At 42.7% G+C, this 23,116-nt stretch overlaps 1 long non-coding RNA gene across 1 annotated transcript in view; it reads right to left on the bottom strand.

Annotated features, from left to right (window-relative positions):
• LOC111977738 (uncharacterized) overlaps positions 1-17,527 on the bottom strand; it is a 25,844-nt gene extending 8,317 nt beyond the window's left edge. The window contains exons 1-3 of the long non-coding RNA XR_002879079.2: positions 17,390-17,527; positions 17,231-17,314; positions 16,903-17,121 (exon numbers count right to left, since the gene is read on the bottom strand). This is a non-coding gene — a long non-coding RNA (uncharacterized lncRNA). The remainder of the gene's footprint in view (positions 1-16,902; positions 17,122-17,230; positions 17,315-17,389) is intronic.
• Positions 17,528-23,116: the final 5,589 nt, after the last annotated feature.

Below are 23,116 nucleotides of genomic sequence, written 5' to 3'. Positions count from 1 at the left end.
ACACACACACACACACATACACTCATCCCCAAGCCTCTCCTCTCCTTTCCCCCTGTATCAACATGAGGTATGGGGATACAGAGAGCGTGAGGGGGCTTTTGAAGTACCGAAGCAGGAGAATAATAAACTTCCACAACACTAGCCCAGGCCTCCGCTCTAAAACTGATGAGCCAGGTGGAAGAATGTTTCATAATTGTCAGTAATTGCTGCGTAAAGCCCAGAATATTTGTCTACATTCTGGATGTATGCAGGCTGTTGAACTCCAATTCTCCTCTCCTGCATAACCTCTACACTGGCAGATACTGCAGTTATGTATTGTATTAATAATTAATGTAGTACGTAGTCACTGCACTTTGTCACACTTATTGTCAATTTAGGTTTTGCATGGGGAGAGACATTTGTTTTAATTCTCTACATTTGTGTACCAGACTGCTGCTGCTTTGTTGGTGTGGCATATGGGGGTTACATGGGGACAGGTGGTAAATGAGATTCAATCTCTCCAGCTATTCCCGAGGACCATCTGAGCCAGGAACACATCAGAGAATCACTGGCCTTCCTAGCTGCCTATCCTGTCAGCTGGGCTGGCACGGTCAGATTGACCTAATGGTATTTATCATGTAATGTGGGTGAAGCACACACACACACACACACACACACACACACACTTGTTTTGAACAGGAGCATTGCACTGACTGTTTTGATGATATTTGAGTTCATGATGTCATGCTTTAGTGAGCTGTTTGATAAAGTTGAACTAATGTTGGAAATTGTGTGTGTGTGTGTGTGTGTGTGTGTGTGTGTGTGTGTGTGCGTGTGTGTGTGTGTGTGTGTGCGTGTACACGCGTGTACTCAGACAAGTCTGCCACCTTGTCTCTGACTTAGAGTTTTCATACCTTTCAGTGTGAGTGTTTGAATACTTTGGTCAGGGCCGTTACTGTTGCCACAGAAGGCGTTTGTTGTAATCATTGTGATGCCTCTCACATTTCAAATAAGAAAGGCTCTTCCACAGCTCCCATTTGTTAACATTTAGCCCAAGGATAGACTCCTCTGTGAGGGAACTGTTTAACTACTGTTCTCCAGTTCTATGCTTATACATTCTTTTCATCATTCATCTTTTGCACTGCAAATAATAAATCCAATATTCTGGTTGTTTTATCTGGTTTTGCTTCTATMCAGAAAAAAATTACATTTACACTTCTAGAGAGATCATGGTCATTTACATTTAAGTAACAAGAAAATAKCTTTACAGTGCATTCGGAAAGTACAGTATTTAGACTCCTTCACTTTTTCCACATTTTGTTATGTTACAACCTTATTCTAAATTGTATTAAATAATTTTTTCCCCTCGTCCATCTACACACAATACCCCATAATGACAAAGTGAAAACCGGTGTTTAGACATTTTTGCAAATGTATTAAAAATAAACTTAAATAAATAGTGTATACACTACCGGTCAAAAGTGTATACACTACCGGTCAAAAGTTTTAGAACACCTACTCATTCAAGGGTTTTTCTCTATTTTTACTATTTTCTACATTGTAGAATAATAGTGAAGACATCAAAACTATGAAATAACACATATGAAATCATGTAGTAACCAAAAAAGTGTTAAACAAATCAAAATACATTTTATATTTTGGATTCTTCAAATAGCCACCCTTTGCRTTGATGACAGCTTTGCACATGCTTGGCATTCTCTCAACCAGCTTCACCTGGAATACTTGAAGGAGTTCCCACATATGCTGAGCACTTGTTTGCTGCTTTTCCTTCACTCTGCGGTCCAACTCAATACAGAGTGTACACTATTTAAGGCTAACTCAAAAATAGAACTGTGTATTTAACAAGATTGTTATATGGTAAAAGTAKCATACAAAAATATACAGTAGGAACAGTGTAGTGTAGTTCAGTATGTTTGAGTGTGTCTCAGGTGTAGTAAAGTGCAGAGAACTTTAGCTACAGATTTTTACACCAGATAATGTGATTTAACCAAAGATTTTTGGTATCCATTACTAGGAGTTATAGGATAGGTACAGTTTGGTGTAGCACAGAGAATTTTTGCACAGTGACCAGAACATACAAATGTACCTAGGTTGGTAGGCAGACAYTATCTAGCTACAGCCATGTCTATCAGGCATGCTTAGGCAATATTTGTGTAGTAAAACCAGTTTATCAGTTTGAGATTTACAACAGTAAATTGTTTTATTATTGTTTCTCGTCACTGTTCGCTYGTAAACTTTGTTAGCTAGCTGGATAGACAATAATTGTTATTTACATCTGTTTGGAATCCTATCTTGTGTCATGCCTATAATTTTGTGAAATTGAAATGCATCCACGGTCATAATAATATCCAATGTCAACCCTAATTATGTTACATAGCTAGCTATTAAAAATATTTACAGTTGCTGATGCTTCAAGTTACAAACGAGAGGTGTAGCACATAAGTTAGCAGGCATCAGGATAACTAGCTAGCCATCTCCAGTCATGGGCTTACGCTTGCTGGTAAACCTAGCTTTAGGTGGTTGGTTGTAACATTGTAGGTTGCGGTTTAATAGCCATATCTACTACTGAAAAGAGAAGAGGTTTCACAATTGAGATACAATAGAGCTCAGATTTGAAAACCTCTTCTATTTTTAATCATATAAATCTGTTGTTGTTTAGGTAATTAGCTACCTACCTACCTACCTACCTACCTACCTACCTACCTACCTACCTACCTACCTAGCTACCTAAAAATATTCAATTTCCCCTCTGTGTTAGTATGTATTTTAGCCAGGAATACACAATATGGGTTTCAGTAGATAAACTAAAGTTAGCTAGCTAGCTTGGTGGCTTGCAGGAAAAATAACTTACGTAGCTAGCCAACCTATTTGTCATCTGCCCACTTGGTCCTGGCATCAGCTCTAGCTGAGCTTCAAGCTAAATCCAACTCTTTGTTTCAAATCCTTTTCGCTATATTCTGGTTGAAACATGTATGGTCGAATGTCAACATTTAGCTAATAGAACATTAAAAAAAATGCTCCATTATCAAATTCGTGTTGATGAAAAATATCACTTGAAGCCATTACAGTCTGGTCAGTTCTTTCAGTTTTGCCCAAACAATTATTGTGTTAGTGTCCGCCTCCCTTTCAAAAAAGCCTGCCTTAGGGGAGAGACAGCGCCAGAGCATGAAGCACCGCCCKACACGAGTTGTAGTCTTTCAGAGACTGGAACAAAAATGTGTCAGCTTGTATATTTAACAATCAATCCGCCGATAGGAACATTGCTGAAAGATGTCCAATGGTTRTATCGAAGAAGGACAACCATATCTACACGAACAAAAACGAATAGTGCGATCAGTATAACATATAGCCTTCACGAAATGCCACAAAGCAGGACTACATTCATTTTCATGATGAACATGATGAAAACAAGACCAGGTTCCCCCAGGGTGAAATTCCCCGTTCAACACTCTTAAAAAGAACATTGAAAAGGGGATGTTAGCTAACTTTGCTAGGTAAGCCTACGTTGGTTGGAAATAGAAGTACATTACTTACCACTATATGCTTGGCCAACTGTTCAAAGTTTCTACCGGTAGCTACTAGCTTGCAATGTAAACTTCACCAGCTAACAGTACATCAGCCATTCTGCTGCTTGACAGGCAGAGCCCACAAAGGATGGGAAATTAACCTGAACCACTTCTATATCYCTCAAATATCCAATTATTGGTGGTCAATATTGAGCGATATCGTGAGACTACCCCCACTTATTTGAAATGACATGATCAATTGATATTTACTGATCATGAAAAGCATTACAGTTACTTGCTGCATAACTCCGATGAGAGCTAAATGTGTGCAATTGTTTGCATGGAATAATCGGAAACTTYTAGTTCTGATCTATGCTCTTCAAGAGGTGATGATATTACAACCAAATAGTACAAATGTATTGAACAATCCCTGAAAAACAGCATTGCATTTGTCAATGGTTTTAGCAGAGCTGGGGTCTCCTTGCCACTCAGCAGGCAAATCGAACACTCTGCACCGTATTGTGATGCTATATTGATAACAACCTATAGGACAAATGAGGACAAGGACACATGCAGGTATGAACCCGAGGCATGTGCACAGATAGGGCTCTATGGGTGCCTAAGCACCTGCCCTTTTGCCCTCTTACGAGAAAAGTGCCCTTTCAGATTGGTAGCGTTTTTTAAATTAATAATATTTAATTTGACTTTGTCTCTTTTCTCTCCTGTTCTGTAAAGAATTGCCCATCAAACTAGCTAAGTTAAATCTTGAAGTATTCCTCCCCCTGCGACCACTCGACCACGCACCGCACTCGTCCTCCTGCTGCTGCACAAGCAGAAGCTACCGGTGCTGAGCGTGGTATGAGTAGTGGAACTCTTAGCACTGATTACTTTTTGAGGTGTACGCCATCTCTCAAGGTCAGGGACAGGAAAGGCTTGAATTAAACTGTTTTTAAGTAGGCCTACAATGCAGATGTTAGCAACAGAACAAACTCCAATTACAGGTAAAGAGTAGTTGAAAGAGAGCGACTCTGTTGAGGCTGATATGTGACACGCTAGCACTTTCCCCGGTAAGAGGGGAATAAGGCAACCTCACAGTCATACACAAGGATAATTTATTGACACACATGGATGAAATGTACATCGAAAGGTAGTGGATCTGTAACACGAGAAAACAGAGACAATGAATATACAAATACCAAATGAATACACTAGGGCAAGAAAACACAGATACAGAATCTTACAGAATAGAGCAGTAATACACGGTAAATGACTGTATAGAAATATAAGCTGATATGCTGCTGATCAACTAGCAGTAATACACACAAATACACAACTCACTTTATACACTCATACCACGTGTCCAAAGACATGCATTGGTCAAATTGTTGTTGTGCAGGACAGATGAGGACTGAAAAGTGTCTGACCTGGAGAGTCAGAAAGATGGACAGATGTCCAGCCCCCTCGCAACTGCCCTGTCAACCAATCAGTGACAAGGGTCCCAGTGTGAAAGGACAGTTAATGACGTTATGACCCCTAGACTAGCCTGGCCTAGGCTGAAGTGGGGGAGGGATCCCAGAACAATCCCAGAACAACAGCAAAGGACATCGTGAAGATGCTGGAGGAAACAGGTAGAAAGTATCCATATCCACAGTAAAACGAGTCCTATATCGACATAACCTGAAAGTCCGCTCAGCAAGGAAGAAGCCACTGCTCCAAAACTGAAATAAAAAAAGCCAGACTACAGTTTGCAACTGCACATGGGGACAAAAATCGTACTTTTTGGAGAAATGTCCTCTGGTCTGATGAAACAAAAATATAACTTTTTGGCCATAATGACCATCGTTATGTTTGGAGGGAAAAAGGGATGCTTGCAAGCCGAAGAACACCATCTCACCCGTGAAGCACGGGGTGGGGCAGCATCATGTTGTGGGGGTGCTTTGCTGCAGGAGGGACTGGTGCACTTCACAAAATAGATGGCATTATGAGGGAGGAAAATTATGTGGATATATTGAAGCAACATCCCAAGACAGTCAGGAAGTTAAAGCTTGGTCGCAAATGGGTCTTCCAAATGGACAATGACCCCAAGCATACTTCCAAAGTTGTGGCAAAATGGCTTAAGGACAACAACGTCAAGGTATTGGAGTGGCCATCACAAAGCCCTGACCTCAATCCCATAGACAATTTGTGTGCAGAACTGAAAAAGCATGTGCGAGCAAGGAGGTCTACAAACCTGACTCAGTTCCACCAGCTCTGTTAGGAGGAATGGGCCAAAATTCACCAAAATTATTGTGGGAAGCTTATGGAAGGCTACCCGAAACAATTTAAAGGCAATGCTACCAAATACTAATTGAGTGTATGTAAACTTCTGACCCACTGGGAATGTGATGAAAGAAATAAAAGCTGAAATAAATCATTCTCTCTACTATCATTCTGACATTTCACATTCTTAAAATAAAGTCATGATCCTAACTGACCTAAGAAAGGGAATGTTTACTAGGATTAAATGTCAAGAATTGTAAAAACTGAGTTTAAATGTATTTTTCTAAGGTGTGTGTAAACTTCCAACTTAAACTGTAAATGACTCTCAGACCATGCGTAACACGATTCTCTGGTCTGATGAAACCAATATTGAACTCTTTGGTCTGAATGCCAAGCGTCACGTCTGGAGGAAACCTGACACCATCCCTACTGTAAAGCATGGTGGTAGCAGCATCATGCTTTGCAATGTTTTTCAGCGGCAGGGCTGGAGACTAGTCAGGATCGAGGAAAAGATGAACGGAGCAAAGTACAGGGAGATCCTTGATGAAAACCTGCTCCAGAGCGCTCAGGACCTCAGACTGGAGCGAAGGTTCACCTTCCAACAGGACAACGACCCTAAGCACACAGACAAGACAATGCAGGAGTGACTTTGGGACAAGTCTCGGAATTTCCTTGAGTGGCCCAGCTAGAGCCCGGACTTGAACCGAATTGAACATCTCTAGAGAGAACTGAAAATAGCTGTGCGGCGACGCTCCCCATCCAACCTGACAGAGCTTGACAGGATCTGCAGAGAAAAATGGGAGAAACCCCAAATACAGGTGTGCCAAGRTGTGGTGTCATACCCAAGAAGACTCAAGGCTGTAACCGCTGCAAAAACTGCTTCAACAAAGTACTGCGTAAAGGGTCTGAATATTTACGTAAATGTGATATTAAATATTTTTGGCTTTGTCATTATGGGATATTGTGTGAAGATTGATGATGGAAATGTTTTATTTAATACATTTTAGAATAAGTCTGTAACGTAACAAAAATGTGGGAAAAGTGAAAGGGTCTGAATGCTTTCCTAAATGCACAGTATATGTTGAAATTTGGCTACATGAGGAGTAGAGAATAATGAATGTAAGGAATTTGGGTTAAAGTCCTACTCTAGTCTCCTTTTTACCTCATTGGTCCAGGTATGATGTGACACAAGMGGGGGGGGGGGGGGGGGMGCGTATCCTCTTTTCTTCTCTATTGCTCCTCAAGCGAGGGGAGAGGCCGATGACATCACATCAGACCAACTCCTTGAATGCCCTACTTGTTGAAGTTTGCAGTTGTGTCAAAAAAAAAACTGTATTTGTCCCAAAACATACAGTATATATTTGTACTTTACTGTATTTATACTTGGGATATCGCTGGAGGACATCTTTAAACATTTTGGGGGGCGTGTTATACATGGAACGGCCGGGGGACCTCGAGGATAGGTTGAGAACCACAGGCCTAAGGAGTCTACAGCTGTCTCATGGATATGATGGTCAGACAGTAATCCCTAATGCCTTTCTTATCAGGAACATCACTGCAGTGAGTAGACATGGATCAACTTCTCTGTAATCGTACCCAGGGTTGCTAGACCCGTTTTGGTTCTGGTTCTCGTGTGGATGGGGTGGATAGCTGATGGGGCTCATAGATCCCATGGATTCTGGCTGGGGTTGTGCTGACAAGAAATTTGCTCATGGTTATTTTTAAACCTCAGGCTCTGCGACAGTGAGATGTGATAATTGGTAGGGCTGTGTCTAATTAATCCACTGTGTCCAGAGTGGTGAGAGTGCAATGCCCCAGGGCAACGCTATAGGAGAGCTGCTGTAACACACACACACATGCACGCACACCCTAACACACCGCTAGGCCAAATTGTATTTTATTTTCTATAGGAGAGATAGTTTCACACAAATACACATATGTTTGCACACACACAAACTATTCACCCTTACCTCCCCAATTATCACTCCTCAATCCACACCTGTCCAAAGCGTGAGCAATTAACCAGGATACTGCATGTTCCTCAGACTTGGTCTGGCACTATCATTGTTACCCACACGTACACACAAGTACACGCACACACACACAAGTGCAGGCACACACACACACACACACATACACACTGTGCACAAACACAGAGTTCTCTTACTTTGGAGAAGGACACTCAAGACATCTCATGGATGTTGGCACACATACACACCCATCCCCAGCAAACTTTGTGTTAAATGCCACGGTGGCAGTGCTATGGGTCTGATTTTGGCCCTCATTAAACTGTAACCCGTCTGAGCTGGAAAGGTGTTTCTAATGTTTTGTACACTCAGTGTATATGCTAATCATTTCATCTGACAATGGAATCTGAGTTAGCATAGGTACAGCAGTGGATAAGGGATGCTCATCCAAGGTGCAACATTCCTCTGCCTTCCTGGATACCGCCAGAAAGAAAGAGATGAATTGAGAGGTTCCTGATAGAACCCACACACCATACAAGAGTCACGAGTCGGTTTTCTCTAGCCTCACCTTGGGGTGGTAAATTTGTCACCTGCTCTCTGATTGAAGGGGTGCCAGACATATTAGAGTGGTTGTTGAAGTAGGTGTGTTTTTAGGCGAGGTGTTTGGGCTCAGGGGTTCTTTCTCAATTCAATTTTTTTGGGGTTCCTCACATCCTCTCTCCTCGCCTCTTTCTCAAAACACATTAGATAAGAAGGTCTGGGGGGAGGGACCCTGGACTTTCTCCTCCAGTAATGTTGAGAAGGAGGCAGTGAGTCTCGTTTGCGGCCGCTCTTCTGCATTCTATAGAGATGTTTTCCAGCAGGAGTTTACACAGTATGACTTTTATCCCCTTAAAGTCGATGTCTGTGAAATCTAATTAGCATAATATAAAAATCATCCTAAAAAACGTTCAGTTTAAGCTAGAGATTTTTTTGCATTGGATGAGTCTCAATCCACCGCATCCGGTGATGTCGCACTTCTGCATCTGCGATGAAAGGTGACAGTGCTAGAGCGGTGTTTGTCAGACCATGAGACATTCTGAAAATCGGTCTTTTCACAAAATCGTCCGAACGGTTTGGCCTAAAAACTATTATGACCCCTCTATGGGGTGGCTACTTTTGACCTCTCTAAGGGTGGCTAATTTGAAGAATCTCAAATATAAAATATATTTTGATATGTTTAACACTTTTTTGGTTACTACAGTACAGCTTTGCACAAGAGTGTAAATATTTATAAAATATTTATTTCTAGACACTTTCTGTTTTCGATATTGTTACTATGCAAGTAACTATTTCAGTGTACCATTTACACCTTCTGTATCCTGTGCATATGACAAATAAACTTAGATTTTATTTGATGTATGTATTGTCTCTACCTTCTTGCCCTTTGTGCTGTTGTCTGTGCCCAATAATGTTTGTACCATGTTTGTGCTGCTACCATGTTGTGTTGCTACCATGTTGTTGTTATGCTGTGTTGCTACCATGCTCTGTTGTCATGTGTTGCTGCCTTGCTATGTTGTTGTCTTAGGTCTCTCTTTATGTAGTGTTGTGTTGTCTCTTGTCGTGATGTGTGTTTTGTCCTATATTTATATTTGATTTATTTTAATCCCAGCCCCCGTCCCCACAGGATGCCTTTTGTCTTTTGGTAGGCCATCATTGTAAATAAGAATGTGTTCTTAACTGACTTGCCTAGTTAAATAAAAGTTAAATAAAAATAAAATAAAAAAATAAAATAGCATGTGTTTACCACATGGCCTCACATGTGAATCCTTAAAGAGATGGGTGGGGCTAAGGCTTAAGAGGATGTGAACGATGCCGAATGGGTGTAGACAAAGAAGAGCTCTCCAGTAGGTGTACCAAAATATTAAATGGAAAACAAATCTAAAGTGTAGTTACAAGTTTATCAACTTTCAAAGCAGAATTACTTTCCCATTGTTCCTCAACTGTAGTGTATGATAATACAACTTTCTAGCTCTTGAGTCTCTACTTTTATCCAATGTAAAAAAAAACTACATTTTTGATTTTGCTACATAAGACCGAATCGAGGTGTTCGGTCACATATGTGTATAATAATGATTTATGTAATATTTTTTTACAAGTGTACTGACAAGTGACTAAAAGATTCCAGTTGCATCAGAATCCAATAGTGTTGACTTCAACTTCTGGATCAATTCGTTATAATATTCATGAAATGTATTTGGATAAACTAGCTACAATCTTACTGCTAAAACAAATAAAGCAGGGAGTTGGTGTATCACTTAAACATTTATTTGTTGGTACGTAAACATGTTTAAAAAAACAGTAGATTAGTCTGTCAATATAGCAAATAAGTAGACATGGCATGCAAAGTTGATTTGCTCTGGAGACTGAGGTGAGTTTACACAGCAGTATGCAGGAACAGTTATAGCAATGTATGACATTTACACAGTAGAAGAAAAATATACTGCTAACGCTTATAATAAATACTACAGCTTTACAAAGGGAATGCTTGCATATGGTGTGGTTGGGTGGTGCAGGAGACAAAGGGCTGTGAGACATGGGTTTGATCCTAGCCACATGAAAAGTGGGATGTATACGGAGGGTATGGGGTGAACAGAAGACGAACAGTGGAGGGGCTAAAGATCTTGGAGATGGGGAAAGGGCAGATAAAACAGGGGGAAAGTTTGCGGGACTCCACCCGGAGGGCAGATAGAGTGGACAGCTATACCCTTTGCARGAGATAATTCCGGGGAGCCAGGGTTTGGTGGCGGTTCACTTGTCGCCGATACCTGGAGGTAGTCTTGAGAAGAAGTGACCGGGCTCTCTTCCAAGTACGGCGGCAGCGGCGGACAAACATCTGGGCCGAAGGTATGACGACTTCTTCCTCTTGCTCCGGGAAGAGCGGGGACTGATAACCCAAGGAACACTCAAAAGTCGAGAGCCTGGTGGCAGAGCAGGGGAGGGTATTGCGGGCATATTCAACCCACATGAGTTGCTGGCTCCGGGTGGTGGGATTGGCGGAGATAAGGCAGCAAAGAGCCGTCTCCAGGTCTTGATTGGCTCGCTCCGACTGGCCAACCAGTTGGAGCCAGCAACTCGTGTGGGTTGAATATGCCCGCAATACCCTCCCCTGCTCTGCCACCAGGCTCTCGACTTTTGAGTGTTCCTTGGGTTATCAGCCCCTGCTCTTCCCGGAGCAAGAGGGAAGAGCTCTTCCCGGAGCAAGAGGGAAGAGCTCTCGCTCTCGCTCCGACTGGCCAACCCAGTCGGACCCTGTATACCCGGTATACAGAATGGCCGACAACCCAATGAGTGGTAACGGGTAGGGGTTCGTCACCGTGATGTCATTGAGGCCCTGGTAGTAGCTGTACGGGCGCAGGGTCTTGTCCTTCTCCACAAAGAAGAACCCTGCGCCGGCGGGGGAGGCAGAAGGACGGATACACCCCGAAGCTAGGGAGTCCTCGATGTAAGTCTCTGACAGTCTTGGTCTCTGAGTACAGAGTACAGTCATCCCCGGGAGAGTACAGTCATCCCCGGGGCGGTGTGGTGCCTGGGAGAAAGTCGATCCCGCAGTCATAGGGTTGGTGTGGAGGTCCTGGTACTCCGCGGGAATGGCGGAGAAGTACGGGGCAACTTCAGAGCCCACAGGAAGATGTCCCAGGGCAGGCTGCGTGGCAMAACGGGCTCCAGCCCATGATGGCACCAGCAGTCCAGTCTATGAAGGGACAGTGTCACTGGAGCCAAGAGAATCCCAATAGCATGGGAACCTGAGGAGACTTAATTAGCATAAATTGGATTGCCACTCTGTGGTTCCCTGACACCCGCAGGTTGATGGGAGTGGTATTGTGGGTGACCCGGCCTATAGAGCGCCATTCCAGCYCTCTAACGTCCATGGGAATGGAGAGGGGCTGAGTGGGGATGCCCAGTTCGGACGCCAGGGTAGCGTCCCAAAAAATCTAATCGGCCCCAGTGTGGATGAGTACCCGGAGAGATTTTGCCTGGTTTCCCCACAGCAGGATGGCATGGAAAGGGGTGCAAGTAAGGGGAGAGGAAAAGTTATCTGTATGGCCCACCAGAGTACTCGCCTCTATCGGTGAGCCTGGTCTTTTAGTGGACAGGAGGACAAAACATTACCAGTAGTTCCGCAATACATGCAACTCTTCTTGTGAATCCGGTGTAGATGTTCGGCTGGGGACAGCCTAGCTCTACCTAGTTGCATCGACTTGGGAAGAGGTGAATCGACAGACTTTGGAGACTCTCAGGGGAACTCAGGTAGCCTCGGATCCTCTCGGCTACGGAGACGTCGGGGATGCCTTGGAGGCGAGGTGGAATCCTTGGGCGGGCGAGTGGAATCGGACCACCTCTCCTTCCTACGTTCCCGTAGCCTCCCATCGATCCGAATGGTCAAGGCAATGAGCGAGTCAATATCCGTCGATAGTTCCCGGCCTGCTAGCTCGTCCTTCACTTCCTCCGATAATCTGTGCAGGAACGTGTCGAACAGCGATTCCGGGTTCCAGGCACTCTCAGCTGCCAACGTGCGGAAATCCACTGCATAGTCTGCCACACTGCGGGAGTCTTGCCAAAGCTGGAGTAACTTCCAGGCAGCCTCTCTCCTGGACAATGGGGAATCGAAAACCTTCACCTTCGCCACAAACTCCTCCAGACTGTTGTTCCCACACGGCCGTAGCCCAGGCGAGAACTTCGCGGACATGATGAGATACGCTGATACTCGATGATAAGAGAACACTGCGCGAGAAATGCCCGACAGGTTTCCGACTCTCCAGCGAAGCGTTCCGGAGGAGGTAAGTGGGGTTCTCAGGAAACCGGGGTGGCCAGGGATTCCGAGCTGCTAACAGCCAGGTTACTGAGGGGCTGGGAGTTTATAGTCGTGTAAGGCTGCCTGACAGACAACCCGCGGAAATGCTCCAGCAATGTGTTCAACGCGCGGTCATGGCATTCGGCCAAGGTCTGGAACCCTTCCATAAGACCACGAAGCAACTCCTCGTGCCTTCTAATGGTGGCTCCTTGGGAGGAGACGGCGTTGGGGAGCTGGTCCAAGTCTGCTGGGTCCGTCAAGGCCAGTTCGTACTGTCAAGGCTCAGGAGAAGACCCAGATGCAGACAGTTTCGAAGTAACAATAGTTCATTACAAAAATAGGGAGGCAGGCAAATGACAGGTCAAGGGCAGGCAGAGGTCAGTAATCCAGAGCAGAGTACGAAAGGTACAGAACGGCAGGCAGGGTCATGGCAGGCAGAATGGTCAAAACCGGGAAAACTATAAAACAGGAACTAGAGAAAGGCAGGAGCACAGGAAAAACGCTGGTAGGCTTGACGAAACAAAATTAACTTGCAACAGACAGACAAAGAACACAGGTAAAAATACACTTGGGATAATGGAGAAGATGTTCTTCGGCTTGCAAGCCTCCCCCTTTTTCCTCCAAACATAGCGAAAGGGTCATTACGGCCAAACAGTTCTATTTTTGTTTCATCAGGCTAGAGAACATTTCTCCCTAAAATGTACAATCTTTGTCCCCATGTGAAGTTGCAAACCGCAGTCTGGCTTTTTTATGGCAGTTTCGGAGCAGTGGCTTCTTCCTTGCTGAGCGGCCATTCAGGTTATGTCAATATAGGACTCGTTTTACTGTGGATATAGATACTTTTGTACGTGTCTCCTCCAGCATCTTCACAAGGTCCATTGCTGTTGTTCTGGGATTGATTTGCACTTCTCGCACCAAAGTACGTTCATCTCTAGGAGACAGAACGCGTCTCCTTCCTGAACGGTATGACGGCTGCGTGGTCCCATGGTGTTTATGCTTGCGTACTATTGTTTGTACAGATGAATGTGGTGCCTTCCGGCGTTTGGAAATTGCTCCCAAGGATGAACCAGACTTGTGGAGGTCTACAATTTTCTTTCTGAGTTCTTGGCTGATTGCTTTTGATTTTACCATGATGTCAAGCAAAGAGGCACTGAGTTTGAAGGTAGGCCTTGAAATACATCCACATGTACACCTCCAATTGACTCAAATTATGTCAGTTAGCCTATCAGAAGCTTGTAAAGCCATGACATCATTTTCTGGAATTTTCCAGGCGGTTTAAAGGTACAGTCAGTCAACTTAGTGTCAGGCTATGGGTAACTGGTACACGGAATCAGGCGCAGGAGAGCAGAGATGAGTGTACAAGGTAATTTATTCCACGAACAGCACCAGTATAAAACAAATACTAAAGGTGCGTGAAAACGAACCCGGCAAACAATAGCAGCCAACAAGTAACGGCCTGAAAATTATATACAAACACGCACACAAACATGGGGGAAACAGAGGGTTAAAAAATTYACATGTAATTGGGGAATAGAAACCAGGTGTGTAAAAAACAAAGACAAAACAAATGAAAAATGAAAAGTGGATCGGCGATGGCTAGAAAGCCGGTGACATTGACCGCCGAACGCCGCCCGAACAAGGAGAGGGACCAACTTCACGCGGAAGTCGTGACATAAGTGAAATAATCTGTCTGTAAACAATTGTTGGAAAAATTACTTGTGTCATGCACAAAGTAGATGTCCTAACCGACTTGCCTAAACTATAGTTTGTTAACAAGAAATTTGTGGAGTGGTTGAAATATGAGTTTTAATGACACCAACCTAAGTGTATGTAGACTTCAACTGTAACTGATGTTGGTTCTGTTTTTCTGTGCTTCGTTTTATTTACTTAACAAATAAGGAACACTCAAGATGTGAACTTATAAATCATAACAATTTTAATCAAAATACAGCTGTAGACAGAAGTCTCTCCTGAGTTCTGCCCCATCGGATGTCCCAAGTTATTTTATTAATCCCGAAGTCCAGCCCTAGTGATGTCACTGTCATTACCCGCTACTCCTCAGACCAAGCCCATGCATACACAGCTATACAAACTTGCAAGAGAGATACAAAAGTTCCAGTGTTTTCTAAGGCCTCAGCAGTAAATGTCCACTCCCCCAAGTTGATTTATAGAGGAATGTCTGACTAGCCTCTTATCTCTTCTACTCCCCTGCAAGACTCTATGTTTATCTTTGAAGTGCTTTCTCACAGACCCCATGTAATAATTCACACATTTCTCAGACCATTTCTTTATAAGATGCAGAGACTTAGAAAAGACTGTGGAACAATTTTAAAAGCTTATAATGAATATATATATTGTTAATTTGTAGTCTATAACCCTATACATGTATTGGGGGAGGGGTCTTATAACCCTTCCCCTTCTATTAATACAACATAAGCATAATCAAGTATTATAATACATCAAACATTTTGTGCAGCCCCTATCATGACCCCAATTTGACCCCTTGCCTAGTTAAATAAAGGTTACACTAAGAGCATAACATTTCTACACCCAAATTGTATAAGTGTTGTCTAACCAATACCCAAACGGAGATTCAGAGAACATTTAAATCTCATTGATTTATCAAGTCCAGTCCCCGTGCTTGTCTCAGAGCAGCGTGAAACGGTGCTAAAATAATTGTAGGCTATTGTTTCAAATCCTTTTGCTTCTAACTTCAATATGTTCTTTAAATATATGAGACCTACACCACTTAACAGCACATTACTCAACACTAGTGAGACTCATGTCGCCTACGGTAGGCCTACAGTATATCAGTATTAAAGTGTTGCTCTGTGCTACCCAGTGTGGCGGGGTGGGGGTCCACCCCCCTCCCCCTTCCCCTTGTGCTAGGTCCGTCTTCTGTGCGCGGCTCTGAAGCCCATCCCGTGCCCCCTGCCCTCGTGCCTTGAACCTCGCGCATTTCAGTGGATACAGCTGGAGAATTGCAAGGCAGTCCCATTGTGCGCCACTCGGGAGCCATGACCAATATGACCAATATATATTGTCCTGCTAATAACAGGGTTAATAATATATATGTGAGAATATCCAAGGGGCTTTTATAAAATTCTAAATTAATAATAATAATAATTGCTTTGTTTAAAAAATAACAATATTTTGGAGATTATTTTGTTTTCAAATAACGTAAAAAGAGTGAGAAAAAGGCCATTCTTGAACATGTGGTGAGACATTGTTACTAATTTGTAAATAAAGCCAGTTTGTTGTTTAGAATTATTTATTTCTGTTTTTAGAGGGAGAGAACCCAAAAACCTACAGTCATCTCATGGGTCTCCCAGTCAAGCCCAGCAAAGGTATTGAACCAGTGTCTGTGGCAACACAGCTTGCACTGCTATGRAGTGTCTTAGACWGCTATGCAGTGTCTTAGACTGTTGCGCCACTCAGGCACTGTACAACATGACCAGTCGGGAGTGGGCTAAAGTACTACAGTAAGAGCAAAATAATCCTAACAAAAGAAAATAATAAAAACCTTCGTGTAACAACAGTTTTCGTAAGTAATACAGAAGTCGTGCACAATTATCAGTTTCTATTTAGGTTTATGTCACCCATTCATTARCAGATAGAGACACAGTAGGACCCAAAAGCATAATCAGTGCTCTAACTCCKCCTTGCGCTGGTCTGGAGCAATGAAGTGGCGACGCAGGGTAACGTACTAAACCACAAATMACCTCTAATTCCCGCATCATAATCACAATTTTTGTGGAGCAACCACTGTAAGCTACAAATGTAAAAGTATTAGAAATGACACACTATGTTAACATATTTCCCTCCCCAACTCCCTATTTTTTATAAACATTTATTGTGACAGTCTATAAAGACGGATGTGTCACGTGTGCTTCCCTCTACAGGTCACCAGGCAGCTCGTTGTGGCGCACACCTGTCACCATCGTTACGCGCACCTGCACGTCATCAGACTCACCTGGACTCCATCACTTCCCTGATTACCTTCCCTATATATATGTCACTCCATTTGGTTCCTTCCCAAGGTGTCATTGTTTCTGTTTCTTGTCTGTGTGCTGTTAGTGTTTCTTGTTTTGTGTTATGTTGCATTTATTTATTAAAACACTCACTCCCTGAACCTGCTTCCCGACTCTCAGCGCAAATCGTTATAGGATGTTAAGTATTTACATGTAATATAATGCCTTATGCCAAAATACTGAGTGGAGGAATTTAGAACATGCTGCCGTCAGGTTACAACGATCACAAKAACAGGGTCAAAGTTGAATGTCTCTTTTACCTTCCAGGAAAAAGCCATACTATTTAAAATTCTGAGCACACTTACAAGTCTCTCCTTGGGCTCGTGTCCTGGTCAGCCTGGTCTCCAGCAGCTCCAGGGCTTGCCGGTCCTCCATCGGGTTATTGAGATCATCAGGCAAAGACAAAGCTCCAACCGACCCATTGGCCTGTTGATAGGCTAACAAGTTATACATCTTGTTATCCATCTCAAGCGTTGGATCATCCTCTGCTCCAATACGCCGCAGCAAAAGTGTGTTATCCAGACCTATAGGGAGAGAGAGAGAGAAGTTAATCACCGTCACACTTCTAAAAACAATTACAGCCCCTGATGTTTAAGGATACACCAAAAATAGATGTGCAAGCTATGTTCTTACCTGATTGCCCACTTGCAGTAAAGGTCCCTGGTATGGTAGCAACCTGCACCACTTTTTAACTCAGTGATCCGATACCACCTGGACCTACAGGACAAAAGGAGCAGTTAATCACTGCCATACTCCTGAAAACAATTATAGATGTGCAAATTATGTTCTTACCTGCTGGCCCACTCCTTAGCATCTTAACTTCTTCCCTCAGGGRTGTTTTCCTGCTGTACTCTGCATTTCTGCCCTGTCTTCCTTCAGTGATTTGTTTTCCTGCCGGAGTCTTTGGATTTCTTCCCAGAAAAATTAAAACTAAATTTAAAAGGTTAAAAGTTAACCTTTTGGAAAATGACAGGTTCCTTCTTAATTGTTTTCTTTTTTCTTTTATTTAACCTTTATTTAACTAGGCAAGTCAGTTAAGAACAAATTCTTATTTACAATGACGGCCTACAAAAAGGCCTCCTGCGGGGACAAGGGGCCTAAATTTAAAAGAATACAAAATAAATACAATATAAATATAGGACAAAATACACATCACAACAAGAGAGACATAACACGACAACAACAAGACAACAACATAAGGCAGCAAAACATGACAACACAGCATGGTAGCAACACAACATGACAACAACATGGTAGCAACACAACTTTGTAGCAGCACAAAAACATGGTACAAACAATATTGGGCAAAGTCAACAGCACAAAGGTCAAGAAGGTAGAGACAACAATACATCATACAAAGCAGCCACAACTGTCAGTAAGAGTGTCCATGATTGAGTCTTTGAATGAAGAGATTGAGATAAAACTGTCCAGTTTTTTGCAGCTCGTTCCAGTCGCTAGCTGCAGCGAACTGAAAAGAGGAGCGACCCTAATACAATTACATACTGTGCAAAACAGGACAGATAAGCATAGTCTCATCTGGGCTAAGTGGATTTGTACCTCCATGGCTTTTATCTACATGCTGCTGTGGTGAATATGATGCTGGAAATATGATGCATGTCCTAGTTGAAAGATATTACATTAATAAAGGGCCTTGGTTCTCCTATGACATTCTATCAGTATTTAGCAGGACAGAATACATCCTCCAACGGATTGTTTCATTAATAATGCGTCACTTCTTGCCCAGGTGCTGTCTGGTGATGTACACACGATGGCTAAATTATTTATTTAGTTCTTTTTTTCTGATGGCTGAGTGGTGGCCAATAACAGATGTCATCTTTGATCCATACTGCATATGGTTCGTTCTTTTCATCCAGGACCTGAACTACTGCATACTTCGTGATCTAAAGGCAGGAGAGAAAGAGTGAGAACTGAGCATGAAGAGCACTTACAATTGAAAAAATAATAATTTACACTACAATCACACAATGCGCAGTGAAACCCTAAGATATTTAGCTTGTGAGAGGCGAACAGAAACAAACAGGGCTATGCCATGTCTACAAGTGGCTCAATGGAGAGAACAAACTAATGATTAATTGTTTGCGATTTATAATGACATGGGCTATGTCATTGCATGAGAGAGAGAGAGAGATAATGAGCAGATGGGCTTCCGCATTTTCATCATTTTTTTACAAAAATATAGATTTAGAGTTAGAAACCTGGCTTTCTCCGCAAGGACATATGCAGGATACTACCCTCCACAACATAACCTTCACTCCAAATGAAAATTCCAAACCTACAACCTGATTTTGGCCAAAATTACCTGGAAGGATTCCTACTACCATAAATGTTTATTTCCAAGGGCTACAGCAAATGCACTGGCAAACCAACGACCAGCAAAAAAAAAAGCACAATAAACCTGAAAATACCATCCAACCTAGAACTGAGTGAGTAAAGTTTAGTCTGAAGCTACTTTTAAAGCCAATAAGAAAAATAAATTACAGTGATACATTTTACTTTATAAGGACTGAATGGCTACCAAGCTTGCTAGGACAGAAGAGATCTGGCTGCAACTTCAATTAGCACGGAGGTGCGAAGTGAGAGGTGTCAAAGCCCTTGAGCCCAACAATGGCAGGACAGCCTCCCCCACCCAAATACAGAGGCCTTTGAAGCCCACTCCATCTGTGCAGAGGTCATTACAATACAGTACCCCTTGGTTTCATCTCTATTTTGAACTGATATGCAGCCACGCCACTTAAATTGTAAATTAACTCAATAAGAAACAATAGTGTTGCTTTGATCACATCAGAAGGTATCCTCTTCACAATCTCCAAAATACAACAGCCACAAGACAACTTTGTTTGGGCGTCGAAAAGGACCATTCACCGAAACTGAAGAGATATAGTTAGCTAACGACCTCATTTTCCATGTGGAAAAACATTTTGGACAGAGACTTGCTAGCTACATTTGATAGCTAGCTGGGATTTTCTACAAGGGATCTGCATCCGTAAAAAGCTTCTCCCAAGTGGGTGTGACACCTACTCCCGTTGCTATACTGCTATACTGCTGCTTGGATTCCACCTGGCGATCTGTTCACCATCTGCCCTGGCCTGTCTGCCCCTGTCTGGTACAGATACCCCCGCCACACTCCCCCCTCTCTCCCAAGGTTTTGCTCGCCTCCAGCACAAACGCACTATTGGGACGAGTGACTTTGAACTTACAATGGCTTAAAGTCGTTATATTTTTTTATTGTGCTTTATGCTATTTTGCCTCATGACTCCTGCTTGCTTTCTTGACTATGAACGTGCTTGTTTACCTGACTGTGGGACAGACTATGTTTGTTCCCACATTTGGGACTTACTCTATTGGTTACATGGACTCTTGGCATCCAATCCTATTCTAATCACCTCTTGCCGGCTTTGTATTCATGTCACCTGATGAAATTGCTGTACAATATGATTTTGTTGCCATCTGATGCACATTCAAATGCCATAAGAAATCAACACTGCAGAGCTTTCCCTGTCCTCTGCCGTGGCCTGATTGTATTACTGCTGATGTTATCTGGAAATGTGCATGTACACCCTGGCCCATCTACTGTTGCTAGCCCCAATACTGACTTGTGCTCTGATATCTGCTTCACTAATTTCTGCTCTCGTAAAAGCCTGGGGTTCTGCACTAGAAGCTTATTACCTACAATCGATCAATTGAAAGTGTGGGTTCACAGCTCTAATCCAAATGTGTTGGTCATTACTGAGATGTGGTTAAGAAAGAGTGTTTTGAACACCGATGTTAACCTTTCTGGTTATAACCTTTTTTGGCAAGACAGATCTTCCAAAGTTGGTGGAGTGGCAATCTTTACCAAGGAACACCTTCAGTGCTCGGTTGTCTCCACCAAGTCTGTCCCCCCAAAAATGTATTTGTTTGGTTTTAAGCATTAAACTTTCAAATAACTCTTTGTTGATTGTTGCTGGGTGTTATCATCCACCATCAGCACCGACCTGTACCCTAAATGCCCTAAGCTCTCTCCTGGGCCATTACCCTAAGTCTGAATTTGTCCTACTAGATGACCTAAACTGGGACATGCTTAAACCACCTGACCAAGTCCTAAAGCAATGGGACTCACTAAATATTTCTTAGATTATTACCAATCCCACAAGGTATGACTCCAAACACCCAGAAAAAGCTACTCCTTGATGTTATCCTAACAAATAATCCTGATAGGTATCAGTCTGGTGTTTCCTGTAATGACCTTAGTGATCACTGTTTTACAGCCTGTATTAGTAATGACTGCTCCGTGAAACGACCTGTCCTGATTCATCATAGACACTTGCTAAAAACCTTTAATGAGCAACCCTTCCTTCATGACCTGGCCTCTGTAAAATGGTATAGAATCAGCTTGATCCCCTCTGTTGAAGACGCTTTGACCTTCTTTTTGATATTTTCAGTGGTATTGCTAACAAACACGCCCCCATAAGGAAAATGAGAATGACTGGCTTTCTTAATGTCTATAGTATTTTCTCTGATATGCAATCTGGTTTACGCTCAGGTTATGGATCTGTCACTGCAACCTTAAAGGTCCTAAATGATGTCACCATTGCCCTTGATTCTAAGAAATGTTGTGCTGCTATTTTTATTGACTTGGCCAAAGCTTTTGATATGGTAGACCATTCCATTCATGTGGACTGGCTAAGGAGTATTGGTGTGTCTTAGGGGTCTTTGGCCTGGTTTGCTAACTACCTCTCTCAAAGAGTGCAGTGTATAAATTCAGAAGATCTGCTGTCTCAGCCACTGCCTGTCAACAAGGGAGTACCCCAAGGCTTGATATTAGGCCACACACTCTTCCCAATTTACATCAACAACATTGCTCAGGTACTAGGAAGCTCTGTCATCCATTTATATGCAAATGATACAGTCTTATACTTAGCTGGCCCCTCCCTTGATGTTGTGTTAAATGCTCTACAACAAAGCTTTCTTAGTGTCCAACAAGCTTTCTCTACCCTTAACCTTGTTTTGAACACCTCCAAAACAAAAGTAATGTGGTTTGGTAAGAAGAATGCCCCTCTCGCACACCGGTGTGATTATTACCTCTGAGGGTTTAGATCTTAAGGTAGTCACCTAATACAATTACTTGTGAGTATGGCTAGATGGTACACTGTCTTTCTCTCAGCACATATCAAAGCTGCAGGCTAAGTTTTAATCTAGACTTGGTTCCCTCTATTGTTTCACCCCAGCTGCCAAACTAATCCTGATTCAGATGACAATCCTACCCATGCTAGATTATGGAGACATCATTTATAGGTAAGGCAGGTAAGGGTGCTCTCGAGTGGCTAGATGATCTTTACCATTTGGCCATCAGATTTGCCACCAATGCTCCTTATAGGACACATCACTGCATACTCCTCTGTAAACTGGTCATCTCTGTAAATCGATTGCAAGAACCACTGGTTAATGCTTATTTATAAAACSCTCTTAGGCCTCACTCCCCCATATCTGAGATACCTACTGCAGCCCTCATCCTTCACATACAGTATAACACCCGTTCTGCCAGTCACATTCTGTTAAAGGTCCCCCAAAGCACACACATCCCTGGGTCGCTCCACTTTTCAGTTTGCTGCAGCTAGCGACTGGAACGAGCTGCAAAAAACACTCAAACTGGACAGCTTTATCTCCATCTCTTCATTCAAAGACTCAATCATGGACACGCTTACTGACAGTTGTGGCTGCTTCGCGTGTTTTATTGTTATCGCTACGTTCTTGCCCGTTGTGGTGTTGTCTGTGCCCAATCATGTTTGTACCATGTTTTGTGCTSCTACCATGTTGTGTTGCTACCATGTTGTTGTCATGTTGGGTTGCTACCATGCTGTGTTGTCATGTTGGGTTGCTACCATGCTGTGTTGMCATGTGTTGCTGCCGTTGTCTTAGGTCTCTCTTTATGTAGTGTTGTGGTGTTTCTCTTGTCGTGATGTGTTTTTTTGTCCTATATTGATTTATTTTTTAATCCGAGTCCCTGTCCCCGCAAGAGGTTTTTTGCCTTTTGGTAGGCCGTCATTGTAAATAAGAATTTGTTCTCAACTGACTTGCCTAGTTAAAATAAAATAAAAACTAAGTTTTTAGACATTAATTTACTAGCACCCTCTTGAATTTATCCATATTTCACTACATTGTAGAGCAGTGAGTGAACGTCCTATAACATAACGTTACCAGTACCAACATAATTAGGTAACAGCCAAGTTAATGTTGTTAGCTGGCGTCTAATGGTATCCCCGTATGAAAAAAAGATTGCAGTTAGAGTGCAGTATAACTGCAGTATGTGGCAAATACTGCATCCAAAATAACAGTTTTTTACTGCAGTAATTATGCAGTGTAACTGCATTTAGAGTGCAGTTATTCTGCAATTTCTGTGTCCAAAATACCACAGTTGACTACAGTTACTGCACTTTTACGGAAATCTTAATAATAAGCTAGCCAACTTAACAACACAAGCTGCTAGCTAGCAAGCTAACATACCGCCGCACTAATGTT

The sequence above is a fragment of the Salvelinus sp. IW2-2015 genome, linkage group LG18, assembly GCF_002910315.2.
Source record: "Salvelinus sp. IW2-2015 linkage group LG18, ASM291031v2, whole genome shotgun sequence".
Taxonomy (NCBI): domain Eukaryota; kingdom Metazoa; phylum Chordata; class Actinopteri; order Salmoniformes; family Salmonidae; genus Salvelinus; species Salvelinus sp. IW2-2015.
This window is presented reverse-complemented; position numbering and strand designations above follow the sequence as displayed.